The sequence below is a fragment of the Pan paniscus genome, chromosome 2 (assembly GCF_029289425.2).
Source record: "Pan paniscus chromosome 2, NHGRI_mPanPan1-v2.0_pri, whole genome shotgun sequence".
In the NCBI taxonomy this organism is placed as follows: domain Eukaryota; kingdom Metazoa; phylum Chordata; class Mammalia; order Primates; family Hominidae; genus Pan; species Pan paniscus.
The window spans coordinates 191,649,545-191,662,082 of record NC_085926.1 but is presented as its reverse complement, the minus strand read 5'-3'; positions in this window follow the sequence as shown (position 1 = coordinate 191,662,082).

The window sequence follows — 12,538 nt, the reverse complement described above, 5'->3', positions numbered from 1 at the left end:
CATTCCAGAAAAGGCAAAGCTATAGAGACAGTGAAAAGATCTGTGGTGGCCAAGGATTTGGAGGGGGCAAGGATGAATAAGCAGAGCACAGGATTGTTAGGGCAGCGAGACTATTCTGCACCAAACTGTAATGATGGATACAGTGTGCAGTTTTCAAACTCATACGGCTGACAACATCAAGAGTGAGCTCTTTTTTTTTTTATTATTATTATACTTTAAGTTTTAGGGTACATGTGCACAATGTGCAGATTTGTTACATGTGTATACATGTGCCATGTTGGTGTGCTGCACCCATTAACTTGTCATTTACATTAGGTATATCTCCTAATGCTATCCCTCCCCCCTCCCCCCACCCCACAACAGGCCCCAGTGTGTGATGTTCCCCTTCCTGTGTCCGTGTGTTCTCATTGTTCAATTCCCACCTATGAGTGAGAACAAGCAGTGTAAACTAGGGACTTTAGCTAATAATGATGTATCAATATAGTTCATCAGTTGTAACAAAATTTACCAAACTATGTAAGATGTTAATAAGACAGGGGAGATTGGAGTAGGGGTATATGAGAAATCTTTACTTTCTGTTCATTTTTTCTATAAACTTAAAACGGTTCTAGAAAATAAATAGTTAATAATAATTGGAAAAAAAAAAAAAGCTTGGTCAGGCATGGTGGCTCACTCCTGTAATCCCAGCACTTTGGGAGGCCAAGGCAGGAGGATCACCTTGGGTCAGGAGTTCGAGACCAGCCTGGGCAATGTGGTGAAACCCAGTCCCTACTAAAAATACAAAAATCAGCCAGGCATGATGACACGTGCTTGTAATCGCAACTACTTGAGAGGTTGAGGCAGAATTACTTGAACCTGGGAGGTGGAGGTTGCAGTGAGCTGAGATCGTGCCACTGCACTCCAGCCTGGGCAACAGAACAAGACCCTATCTCAAAAATAAAAATAATAATAAAAATTATACTAAACTGTAATAAAACATGAGTTTAGCGAGTTTATAATATACAAGATCAACATACAAAAATCAATTGTAAAAAAAAAAGATGTCTAGAACAGGTAAATATTCAGTAAGTGGTAGTATTCTAATAGTAAACAAGAAGTTGTGCCAACCCTCAGGCTGTTGGGAAGCGTTCTGGCTTGGTAAATCTCAGCGTGGCCACTCACTCCCTGTTATCTTGGATAACTTCATTCCTTCTCCCTTCGGCCCCAGCATCCTTGTCTGGAAAAGACAAGACTTGGATCAGATGCTTGTGCCCAGTTCTGACATTCGAAGAGGCTATTCATTAAAGGATATTTCTATGATAGATGATTCAGGAAATGTTGTCACTTGATCTCCCTCAGAGAAGAGCCAAATTATGTTAAAATGTAACAGAAAGTAACCAGAAGAAAAAACTTCCTTCTCATTTCTAGGAAAGGCGCTAGAATTATTGGTGAAATCTAATAAAGACAAAAATGATTCACTCTTTCAACATATTCAAGAAGGAAAAAAGAAAGTGCAGAAGAGGGGGAGGGAAAAAACATAAATTTCCAGGTCGATTCCACCTGTTTCAGCTGGCAGCTGGGTAGGGGGGCTGGGACACTTGACCTCGATGTATCTTCTGAACAAAGTGGGAGGGGAGGGCCTCCTGCCATCTTTTGTCATCAGGCAGGCCAAGCCTGGCTAATGGGAACTGTCACCTGGGCCTTTCCAGGTCAGAAACGAAGAACAGCAATTAACTCCTCCAGGAGGCCTGCGGCCTGGAGTAAGCCCTGCCCGGCCAGGTAGCTAAATCATTAAAGACACAGTTCTTTTCAGTGATAAATTGTGCAGGCGCGTGAAACCCGCTGCTGGCCATTAATCTGGGCTAATCAGGTTGAAAGCTGGGTTGTTTTATTTAGTAATTAACGGGTTATGTGAAAAACATGATCCATGGCCTGGGGTGCATCTATAGAGCACAGTCCAGGAGGAGAGAATGAGGAACGGCAGGAATTCTCTGGAGAGCTACTTGGGCCTGTGCAATTACAGCGATTGGCAAATGCTGAAAAATGACCCTGGGCTTGTATTGACACCCAGGAAAGAAACATTCCTGCCAACAGCGCGGGAGGAGTCTTGAAGGCCGATAATTGCTCTCTCCCTCCCGCCCCTTGCAGCGGCCTGCTAAGCTATTCCCAAAGTTGCAGGGATGCACGGTGATTTTGCAGGGGGCACACACTGCTCCCTATGGCTGTGGACAGCCTGTGTTTGAAAGTAGGCTGGATGGAGAGTGGTGCTGTTTGCAAAAATGGGGGTCCCAAAAGAAAGAGAGTCACAGTAAGGGTGGGAGAGATGAATGATTTCCTTCTGAACACATTGAGATGGAGGTGCTCAGACATGGCCAAGACGGGATGACCAATTGCTGACCGGATGGATGGATGGATGGATGTGCAGCTCAGGAGCTGAACAAGAGGCTGAGGCTTGAGCTATGAGCACAGCGGATGCCTGTGATGCTGCGGAGAGGGCCAGTCCCGCAGGAGAGTGTATGTGCAGAGTAAAGGAAGGAAGGACACACTCAGCACCCTGTGAGTGGCCAGGCCATAGATCAGAGCCTATACCCTATACAGTGCCCAGCCCCCTGCTATGGTCCTGCTGACGCTCTGCTACATGAGCCACTGGACTGAGTCCTGGAGCTGCTAATCGGCCCCAGCATCTCATCTTCCTTCTCCAGGGCCTGCACGCCACACCAGGGGCACCACCATCTCTGTGGCAGAGTCTGCCACAAATGTAACATTACAGGTCAGCCGGCTTCCCCTCTTACCACCTTTGCTCTGATCTCCCCCATGGAGCCAGGAGGACCTTCCTAAAACCCTTGAGATGCTCCAGCACAATTTAAAGATAAAATCAAAATGATTAACCAGGTTGACCAGGTCTGGCATGAAGTCAGAATGCTGCCTGCTTCTCCAGCTTCCTCTTGGCTAGTTCCTCTCCCATCACCCTCAGAGGCACAGCCATACTAACCTTCACTTACTTCTTCAAATGTGCCATGTCCACACATACACACACGTACCCTCCTCTCAGCATCCTCTCTCCTCACTCCCCTCCACATTAGATCCTACTGCAGAAATGTCCCCTCTTCCAGGAACACTTGCCTGGCTTCTCAAGGTGGGTTAGGAGCCTTCCTCTCGGGTGCTACAGCCGTGTGCTTTCAGGGCATTTGTCTCTTTGTGGTCCTTATCAGCTTCCTTCCCTCAATCTCCCTCCAAGCTCCATGAAGGCAAGGACCACATCCACATCCATATTGTTGTTTACTGTTGCATTTGCAGCTCCTAAAATAGTTCCTGGCACATAGTAGGTGGTCAATAAAACTTGTTGCATGAATGAGTGAAAAAGTTCATTGAGCCAGAAAACCTCTTGAAGGGCATTGAATCTCAACCCCACAAATAAGAAAAGTGACCCTGGAGAAGGCTAATAACTCATTGGGTCACAAGGCAAATTGGTGACAGGCAGGAAGGAAATGTGGGTCTCCTGACATGGCCCAGGGATCTCTCCAGAAAACTACACTACATCTCGATTCACATCTGCCACCATTCACATCTTTGAAAAATGTATTATTGAAATTTTTTATGGAAGGCCCTTGACCTTTTGATCAATATAAGCAATTTCTCCAGATGAGCAGCCTATTTCTATAGGTGGGAATATCTGGCATTTCCATATAACATCAATGACAAGAATCAATTTAAGGAACACCTAAATGTTTGTGTTATGCTGTAGGATTCCTTGGAGGCAGTTTAGTTGAAGGTAGGAGTGAGGGTTTCAGAGTCAGAAAAACCTGGGCTTAAATTCTGACCCAGTCATTTATTAGTTGTATAATTTGGGGCAATTTGCTAGACCTCCCTGTGCCTTAATTTTTTCACCTATAAAATGTGGGTGATCATAATACTGACCTAGTAAATGATTGTGAAAACAAATGAGATGCTAATAATAATAGGAGATAATGTTTATTAAGTACTAGATACTATGCTAAGTGCTTAATCTGTCCTATTTCATTTACTCTCTGAACAACATAGTATTCTTATCCTTCTCCCCATTTTATAGATGAAAAACAGTTTGGCACAGGAGGGTTCAGTAAACTGCCCAAGGTCACAGTGTCAGGAGGTAGAAGAACTAGAATCGGGACATGGGCCATCTGGCTCACGTTAAACCACTGCACTGGCCTGATGTATTTCCTGCGAAGCCCAGGGGCTGACCGTGTGTGCCATTGTGTTACCTGGAATGTGTAGCAGCAGCACCAGAAGCAACAGTAGAAGTCACATTTTGCCAAGGTCTTGGCTTGTAGTAGGTGTTCGATAAATGGCACCTCGTAGGCCTGTTCTTAGCCTGAGGAATCTGTCCAGGAATTTGCTTTCTACCTTTTCTGTAAAAGAGACCTGTGAGCCTTTATGAGGAAATCCAGGCAGCAGGAATGTTTTCCTGTGGAGCTGCTGAAGGCAAGCTGGCCTTGGAGGAACCGGTTCTCCGCAGGCCGGGAGTCCTGGCACTGGCTGGCTTCCGGGCGGTCAGCTGCCAAGACAAGACATACCGGGCCCCAAATGGTTCCATCTTCCCAGCCTGAGGCTAGGCCGTGTGCACACAAACCAGATGGAGAACCGAGTAAAAATACCCAAGGAGTGGCTGGTGCAGCCCCTGGGAGATATGTGAGCCCCTGGGAGTCTCTGTTGCCCCAGGACTGGGCACTGGATGTTGGCTGGGAGGCACATCCCAAAAGCAACCCTCAACCCTCCTAGGCTAGCCTGTCCCAGAGGGGACATCCAACTTTCTCCTTCCTCCAGGGGAAGCCTATCACCCCTCAATGATGCCCATTTTTTGTTGGCCTTACGCTCTAGCTGAGCAAGGGAAGGTAGCAGCCAGTCACATGCCACTTGACAGGAACACCAATGACAGCAGTTCATGGCAAAATGGGAACCACCGAGCCCGGAAGATGGAAGGATGCTTGCTTGGAGACCTCCCGTGAAGGCAGGTGTTGTTACAGCCTAAGGTTGAGAGCCTGAACCCTGGAGGCATCCTCCCCCGGGTTTGAATCCAGGCTCTCCCTCTTACTAGATTTGTGACCTTTGGCTGTTTCTTAACTTCCCTGAGCCTTCATTTTCTCATCTGTATGAGTGGAAATAATAATGATACCTACTTCAAAAAGTTCTGTGAGTATCATACGAGATAACCCACATAAAGTATGCAGAGTGATGCTTGAGATATAGTAATTGTTCAGTAAGTGTCAACTACTTATTCTTGTGACTATAAACCGCTCATCCAGTGCAGGAATCCTCATCATGCCTGTGTGGTTAGTGTCTGCTTGGCCACTTTCAGTGATGGGAAGCTCACTTTCTTCCAAGGCTGCTATTCTGCTGCTGGACAACTCTTCTTATTCTGTGGTCCTTCCTACTCCATGCAGCAACAAAAATACACATGAGAAGTCCATACACACTGAAATGAAAAATATCCAAGATATATTAAATGAAACAGATCAAGCTGCAGGACAATGCATGCATTAAAAAAACAGGATTTGCTCCATTCAGCCTTGAGACACCACGGTAACTAATAACAGATATTGGCCACCCTCTGTGACTGATTGGCTTCTAAGGGGAGCTAGAGTAATTGCCCTCTCATGGTGGTATTTTAGGCAGCAGGGCAGGCTGGGAGGTAACAGGGGCAAGTTTGGGTGAAGAGATTTCTGTCGATTAAATCACTAAGCTGCCTGCTAATTTATTCTCAGAAATGATCAGTCCTAGAGCTTGACCAAGGGAAAAGCTCACTAGCCTCCTACAGTGGTTTAGATCATTTTTTGAGTGAAGTTCAGGATCCGGAATTGATGGGGAGTCTTGAATCTGTCATTTAAAAATTTCCCTAAACTCTCAAGGGTTGGCCAAGCATTTCCTATAGAAAACATGATGCATGCGAAAAAGGGCAACCTCAAATAATCCTTTCTTTCATGACACTCCAAGAGTCTGACTTAGTGTCTCTTGTTATCCTCGGAAGATGGCCCAGACCCACCCCCTGCACCTGCTCCCTACCCAGCCACAGGGGGAACTCATATTTCCTCTCTGCAACCACTGTACCTGGAGAGGTTTGGAATACTATTATGTAACCACTCATTAGCATAAAGAGAATGCTTGTGAGAAATACTTGTCCGATAGCATTGCTTCTGCCAGAGAAATTTCTGTGGGCTGCTGGAAGTCTGCAGATCTGGGCCATGTGACTATGCAAAGCTCTGTGATAGTCATTATTTTATCCAGTCTTACAACAAACCCATATAGTATAGGCTTATTTCATCCCCATTTTACAGATGTAGAAACTGAGGCAAGGAGAGTGGGGGAAGCAACTTGCCTAAGGCCACACAGCTCCATGGTGTTAGCAGTGAGCTTATCCCAAGGTCTCTGACCGCTCATGGAATGCCCTTTCTGCTTCCCCTGGACCCTCAGGAGCTTCCTCATTCCCTTGTGTCTTGTTCTGTTACCCCCTTCAAATATCTACCATGTTTCAATACCATAGGAGAAAAAAAGTCTTGTTCTAGGAAGAGAAAGGTAAAAGACAAGCAGGATGGAATAAGAAATGATAAGAAGCCCAACACAGAAGCAGCAGCAAATATAAACACAAGGCTTGTGCTTCCCATGCAAGCCCCAGGTTCTCGGAGCTGGCTCTAAGAGTCTGACTCAGAGCAAAGTGAATGTCATCCTGATGACTGTGATTCGGTCACTCTGTCCAAGGTCCAACAGAGGCCTGCTGACAAAGCTCCACGGTGAGGGGAACAAAGGAACTGTCAGGGCTGCCTGGTCCAATGATGCCAAACTGAGGCCACACAGGGGCTGGAGAGCTCTGAAGCTGCACTTGGAAGAGGCCAGGGATGCAGTGAGATCAAGGAGGCAAGGTCACGGCCCATCACCATTATGGCGACCTCATGCAACAGCGTCCTAAGACACAGAGGCAGGGGAGAGAGGGAAACTGCACGATCCTTCTTGTGCCTCAACTTGGCTCCACTGGCCTGGGCCCCAGCATCTAAGAGAGCATTGAGGCTGCTCTGCACGTCTTCTCCTGGCTAATTTGGAGTCCTCTCTGCAGCCTCAGCCCTGGGATTATGCTGGCGGGTGGCTGGTGCCAAGGTGTGTACAGAAGGTCATGTGGGGGCTGTAGCCTCAGCCTGAGCCAAGGGGCCCCACTGAGGACCTTCTCTTGCGCTGTGGCTGATGTAGACCCCAGATGCCACCTGCACCTTCTCCAGAGCATTTTTCCAGTGGCCACAGCCCTGGGCAAGCCAGCGGATGGGAAAAGCATTGGCCCATCAAGCTAAACTTTATAACTGAAAACATGTGTACAGTGGACACCCTGAGTCTGAAGTGAGGGAAGGGAATCTTTCACAAGATACAGTCCTGCTGTGCTACGAATATAAAGGAAAAGAGGTTTACAGTCTCTTCTCCTTCCAAGCAGGCCTTCCTTCAGGGCTTTCGTTTCTGTATCTGTAAGACAAAGGACTGAGGGAACTTTCACATGCCTTCACTCTGTTCTGTGACTCTGTAACCCTCACACCTTGACTTCCGGTAGCCCCAGATGCAGTAGCTCCAGGTGGACACGCTTGAAATTTTCTCCCAGAGGCTCCTGCTTACGGAGAGCACCTTAGCCTCAAAACCAAGAAAATCCACAGTTTTTCTCTGACAGCCTCAGGGTGTGTCCTCATGACTCCGAAATTCAGCTGCACTCAGTTACCTGGTTCATACAATAACTTAGGTAAGAGCTCCTGCAACTTTCCTTTAATTCAGCCAGACCTTTGGCCTGGAGCACCCCACAGATTCCTCTGGAAGTGCCTATTTTAGGTCCTGGTGCCAGATTCTACCTGTTTTCCAGATTCCAGCAGCTGAGGGATGTCTTTTAAAGAGATATTCAAAAACTTTTAAAAATACCTGAGATGAGGCAATGTGAGCAGGTACACACACCCATACGTATTTGTTCAGCAAGCTGGGCTTGTGCACCCTGTGCTGGGTACCAGGGGAACAGTCTCGTGGGGGTGCGGACAAGACAAGCAAACAGAAGTGACATCAGGGACCGATAACGTGGACATGCCCTGTGCCTGGATCGTTTGGGCATTTGGCATCACATTTGATCACAGGAGATACGGGCTGAAGATAGAAAACTCACATCCCTCATTCTCAGAGCTGGGGGAGGTCGCAGAGACCCGGCTGCTGGCCTGACGGCCCCTCACTCACTGGGCTGATCACGTGCGGCTCCCTGGGGACCCCATTGTCTGCACGGATGAGCTGGGGTTCATTTGGGAAACCCGTCCTTGGGAATGGAAAGGGAGATTTCAACCGTGGAGTTGGACTTTTGTGTTAATACAACTGTGTTTTGTTTGGGGGTTTTGTCTTTTTTCAAATAACACCACACAGAGAACCCTAAGAAAGTCTCCAGGCTGCAGCAGACAGACGCATCGTTTCTTTTTATTCCATCAGTCAGGGGAAAAAAAGAAAAAAAGAGAAAAGAAAGAGAAGAAAGGAAAAGAAGCCCCCTAAAGCCCCTCCCGTGTCCTTCCCATCAGCCACGTGGGTTTGCACAATTAAATCTCAATAGCTCCTTCCAGGGCTTTGTGGGGGCCATGGGCCCCGTGAGGACGGTCACTCTGGCACTCAGAGTGGCTTTCCTCTCCACACGCTGCTGGGCGAGTCTCTCCCCAGACAGCTGCTTCCAGGCTGCACCTAGCCACGCTGACTCCTCTCAAGGGGTGGGTTGTGTCCCCAGGGCCAGGGAGCCCCATGCCAGGCAGCAAGCAGCCCAGGCTCCAGGGGTAAACAACTACCCACCCGAAAAGTGTGCAGAAGCAGCTGGCTGCTGGCTTCACCTGCCTTTTCGGTGGCTGCAGAGAGAGCTCATCACAGTGTTAGGTTCGTTTATAGCAGTAGCAAGGGAATTTTGTTTTTTAAATGAAAGATCTATCATATATCAGGTACATTTGGCATAATCTAGTATTTTCTGTTTTAAAAAATTATAAATTTTCAATTTATCTAATAATCAAATTAAGAGCATGGAACTTAATAAAAGATGCATCTCTTAAATCTGAAGCTATAGTATCAAATAAATAGGCCTCAGCCCCAGTTGGTAAAGAAAGAGAGGAATTCAGATAAGCGGAAGAAGAGCAAGGGAATTCTCTGGAATGAGAAGCCCTTCCCATTTCTCCCCCCACTTCCATCTATCCTCTTCCCAGAGCAGCGTGTTCTTTCCTTTGCTCATTCTGTTCCCTTTCCATGAATCCATGGCTCCCTCCCTCAGGATCTCTCAAATCCCAATGCCTCCACAGAGCACCTTTGGATTCTGTCCCCAATGGCTCTGATGGTAACCCCTGCATCCCCATAGCCCTTGTGAATATCTGTCTATATCATCTTTTGTACCTTAGCTTTTAGCATAAGTGTTTTGCAAATCTGGCAAATACACTAAATTGCTCCTTGAGGCCAGGGATGGTGTCTGGGGTTCCCTTGCCTCCCCTACAATCACTGGCCTGTTGGTACAATTCCCTGAGTTGAACTGCAGGGCATAGCATGTGAGGCTGAGTCTCTGGGCAGGTGAAGGCAGGCTGAGTCTCTGGCTAGCTGCCACCCCCGCATCCACCAGGACATTGGCCATGCTGACTGGAAGTTTCCTCTACCACTTTGTTCAACAAATATGTATTTGTCACATGAATCTCCTCAATAAAAAATAACTCATTTGATCTTAAAGTTGCGTATGTGTTGGTGGGGAGGGGAGGGACATGGGATGTGAACAGGCAGGTCTTACATCTGCATTTCACCTGAGTCATTTATTGATTTGGATTTGTCACTTTACTCCTTTAGTACTATTTCCTTATCTGTAAAATGGGCATGATAATAAAGACACCACCCTGCCCTCTGTCCTGAGTGAGTTGAGGTCTGAATGTCTGTGAAGAGTAGTTAGTAAACGTATGGGAATCAACGATTGCTAAGCAAGTACCCCTGGGCTGGGAAGTGCCATTCCTTAAGTCATTACTGTCAATAGTTGGAAACTGAGTTGACGATTCACAGAGTAAGACTGATTTTTTAAAGTATATATAATTACGGTCTTCCTCGTGCAAGAAGTGGGGCTGGGGCTCCATGGGGTAGGTGGGAAGGACATTCAGAAGGTGAGCAGTGCAAGTCTGCATATGAAGTGGCAACTGGTTTTCCTGAAGTCAAGGGGATATGGTGCAGGGGATGAGTGCAGGCCACAAGTAGGAAGTCGGTTTGGAAACTGGAAGACTGGGCTGTACTGCAGAGGCCTCCCACATGTAAGTGGAGCTTTTGAAGATTTTGAGCAAAGAAGTGAGGTGTTGAGATCTTTGAGTTCAGGAAGCATGGCCGGACGCACTCAGTGAGGAAGGGAGATGCTGGGGACAGAGCAGCCCATGGGCAGGTGACTGTAGTCACTCAGTGGGGCTGTGGACTGGGCTGTGGCAACAGTGAACAGAGGGCAGGCTCACACCCATGCTGCAGGAAGCAGCCTTTGCAGGTGACCGACTGCCTGGGATGAGGGTGCGGGATGGAGAGGGAGCAGCACCCACCACACCAAGGCTGGACCAGATGTCTCCTCTGTTATCCCAGGGCACGCTTGTCAGTGCATGCATCATAGCAGCTTGAAGCTTGTCTCCCATCCTGGACTGTACATAACACGGCAACATTACACCCCATGGCAGGTGCTAAGAAATACGTGTTGAATGAATGAGAGTGACTCAAATTTACACTCCACCTTCAAAATAAAAGCCCTTAGCCAAAGCTACTCCTTGTTTGGGAGGGAACTCAATTTTGGATTATGAGACCCCTGGATTTTTCCCTGGTTTCAGGATGGATGCAGCTCCAGGAGATTCCCTGGCTCTGCCGTGGCTCTTCCCATATAATGCAGGCCCAATGGGAACACTGGGTTACCTGGACCCCCATCCTCCTCATCACTGATAGTCATCAAGGCCAAATTTCTGGAGTGTCTACTCTGTGTCAGACTCTGGAGATGTGACAGATATTATCTTATTTAATTCAACTTCTCTTTATGGAAATCTTTTGAGTAAAGGTTTATAATCCCATTTTTTTTCAGAGGTCTTAAAACTGAAGCTTAAAAAAAAGGTTTGTAACTTTCCCAAGGCCACTCAACAAGGCATGATGGATGCAGTCACAGCACGGTGAGGCCCTCGAGGATGGGCCTGGGTGTGTTCTCTACCTTACCCCCATACCTTTGCCCACGCTGTGCAATTTTCAGTTTTGTTGAATGAGTGAATGAAACAACATTTTTCTGACTCCAAGCTCAAATACATTTTGAGCCTTCGTTGCCTTATCTGAAAAATGGAAATAATATGAAACTCACACACAGGCTTGGTGTGAGGTTAAAGTGGGTCCTGGCAATATGTTTGGGAATCCTAGGGGTATGTAAGGCACCTTCCTTCCAAAAGTCCCCAAATCCCAGACTGCCGAGAACGCCTGCAGACACCCTTTAGAAGAGTGTGGTCTTCAGAGCTCAGCTCTCCTCCCACCAGGCTTGTTTGTAAAGCCAGGTCCGATACTTAACACCAGCATCATCACCTGCCACCAGGCAAATGAGGAAACCTTCCATAAAAAGCTGAACAAACTCCCTTTATTTCTAATGCACCTGAAACCTGCTCACGACTCCCAGTTGCCACCCCCCCTCCCAACCACACCTCTCAGCTCTACCTGCTTCCAAACTCTAACCCTTTGTCAAGGAAGTCAGAGGAAGTGAAAGGTTAACTGAAAGGGGGGCGTCTTTGTTGCCAGAATAAGTTAGCGGTGGGGTTGCTGTCTCAGCTACTGCTGCTAAAGTTTCAGCTGCTGTGGCCACACAGAGCAGGGCCTTGTTCTTTCATGAAAGTTCTAGTCTTAGTTTTGTTTCAGGGATGTGGAGACTTCAGCAGGGCTTTTGTGGCCAAAGAAACCTCCTGGACAATAGGGCCACCCTCCAAAGTGTTTGCTCCACCCTGGAGGGAGAGCTGGGGCTTACAAACTGCACGGCTGCACTTGTGGACATGGAAAGTTCCATGAGGGTCCAGGAGAAAGGGAGGGGACTAGCCTCCACCGTGCCAGCCACTTCTTAGGCCGAGTCACCATGCTCAAAGAGCACTGCCTCCAGCCCTCACCTCGTGGGGCCAACATCAGTCACACCCACCCAGGGACAAGATGGGAGATCTAGACCCAGTCGAATTGCCTCACTCAGAAGCTGGCTTTTTCTGCCTGATGCACTCTTTGCCTAGAGTGCCAGACTGTTTTGTGACCACACACATCAAGTTTAGTAGGGAAAGTAAGGGTGGAGATGGGGTAAAACGTTATTGAGCATTAACCTAATATCAGGTGCAGTGGGAAGCATTTTAATAATAATTTTTGTTAAGCACACACTATGTCCTAAGCATGCTATTAAGCATTATATAAATATTATTTTGTTCTGTGTTCATAATAATCTTCCAAGGAAGATAGGAATATTATCATCCTCATTTTACAGACGAGACTGCTGAGATTCAGAGGGATTGAGTGACTTGTCTAAGCTTATATAGAATATAAGTGGTGA